This window comes from Myxocyprinus asiaticus, chromosome 23, assembly GCF_019703515.2.
Source record: "Myxocyprinus asiaticus isolate MX2 ecotype Aquarium Trade chromosome 23, UBuf_Myxa_2, whole genome shotgun sequence".
Lineage (NCBI taxonomy): Eukaryota > Metazoa > Chordata > Actinopteri > Cypriniformes > Catostomidae > Myxocyprinus > Myxocyprinus asiaticus.
In genome coordinates, this window is record NC_059366.1 from 14,056,932 (window position 1) to 14,059,420 (window position 2,489).

A 2,489-nucleotide genomic window follows, 5' to 3' on the forward strand; every position below is an offset into this window, starting at 1 on the left:
AATATCTGCAAATAAAGTTTGACATTTAAAGCTGTCTCCTGAGCCATTTCTAAATCAGTTCAGAGTGATCCAGTTTATTTAAACTATGTAGATTTTCTCAAATATCCAAGATTATCATCATTGCATCATTATCAAATTGAATGGTTACAATTCAGAATTTGGGACATGGGTATTTAAAAAATGTATAGTCTGTGTGTGTATATATATATATATATATATATATATATATATATATATATATATATATATATATCTCCGTGGTTAGTCATGGGTCATGTATGGCATTAAAATGTTAAAAATGGCATTTGATGATACCTGCAGAAACCCTGTAATGGTGCTTTGGATTCACCAGACCCCGACTGGATGCATTTCTTAGGGGACATTAAAATAAGACACATTATTGTGTTCAAAAACAGCTAGATGGAGTGTCAACATGATCACAAGGGAAATCTGCATGTTGATTCTGAGAGATCCAGTACCCTTGGATCGGACACATTATGCCGACTCGCTAACAAGCGGCACATTTTTGCATTGGCTCCAGCATGCTTACCTTCCCTTGTGGTGCGACCAGAAGCGCATTGCATCAGCAGTGTTGTTCGGTCCTGGAATGAAACCAGGAAGTAATTGTGTTCGCATAATCAGTGACCAGCGCGATTCAGAGGTTGCATTTTCTCCTCTAACATTCAATTTTTACTCCACTGACGGTTAGATTTAGGTTTGGAGTTTGGGTTGGGATGTAGAGTTAATCAAATTTGCATTCCTTTTCACTGTATTGCAGCCTGTACAGATGAAAACAACTCATTTCACAACTCGCTATTGGCGCCCCTTTATGGACGTGGGTAGTGTTTCACATTTCAGTAAGCACAGACTGATTTTAGCTAAAGAAATGTCAACCTACTGTTTCCGATTTCACTGTGAGATCAGTTTAGGAGCATAACGGAATGTAATAGAAAGCAGGGGTCTTGATATTAGTTTTTAAGGCCATGTCCACACTGATCCGTTTAAGTTAGGAAGGAGGAAAACAGCATTCCATTGTGGATGAGAGGCATAAACATTGCAAAATCATTGCATTTTTAAACGAAAATGGATTAGTGTGAACCTGGCTTAAAAATTTTACTATTTTTTTATTTAACACGGCATCTTACAAACGTTAAAAAAAAAAAAAGAGCACGAATTGCACTGCCACCTGAACGTATGGCTGGAGTGACAATGATTTATGGGGAAGAATTTAAAGACCCAACCTTTCCGTAAAGATTTTATGCAAACTTTGTTACAGCTAAAGCACAGCATGCTAATTAAAGCTATATAAACTCTGCTATATGAAACATAAGATTGGAAACACAAGACAGAAATGTATGCTTAGTAATACGCATGTAAACTGGACCAGAATAATCAGACTCAGAAGACATTTTATAAAGATTGGTTTGTTTAATTGTGAATTCATTGACGTGATGCACAAGCTATCAGCAGTGTCTTACCACGAGTGGTCTTCAAGGCTGTTATGGCCTGTTCGTGTTACATTCTTGCATGTGGAATATGAGATACTAAAGAAGAAGAAAACTAGATGTGCCAATATCTGGTAAATGGATCTGCAACTAAAGGTTTGGGGTTACTCTTCCCTTGCCTCACTGTTGTGACCCATCATTCCATAAAGCTAAGTACTGGCTGAGTACTTTGCAGTGTATAATTAATTTTTTTAATTACTATGCGAAACAGAGAACATTATGCAACAGACGCTTTCAACAGTAGTATGCGCAGCTGATATTACTTCAGAATCATTCGTCACACTGGAAATGGAAGGTCAAGTCAAGTACATTGCATTGTGGGATACAGGACTAGAAAATGTTCTGTGTGGGTGCAATCTCTATGGATACAGTGGCCACGTTTACATGCAACCAAATAATCCGTTTATAATCCGACTGATAGCTCAATCGGATTGAAAAGCATTCATGTAAACACAAAAATGATCCGATTGAGCTGGATCTGAATGAAATTTCCATCCGATTGAAGGGGGTGGTGTAGACCTAAAATAATCTAATTAAAAGAAAAATGTTAGCCATGTAAACATTTGAATTTGACTACTTTCTCAATTGTATTCTAAAATACCTTGCGCTCATTCACAGAGATGCGGTGTGTACTGTATTTATGTTTATACATGATACTCTTCGTGGGAACCTACAAAGAAATGACAAAACGCATTATTAAAGGTATGCAGGCTTGCACTGAATATTCTGCAGGACACATATGTTCTTTCATGACATCACATAAAGCAAAAAATAACGCTGCGTCATTCTTAATAGGGACTTCAAGCAGCAGGTGCAGTTATAGTGTTCTGTGTTCCATTGCGTGTAAGTGACTTCACTCACTTCCTGATGTCGAAACCAAAATTTCTAAAGCATTTCTTCTTTGCCATAGTGACAGTCGATTGTACGTGACAGATTAGGCAAGTAAATATTAGAATATGTTTTACAAGAGATGATGCAAAGTAA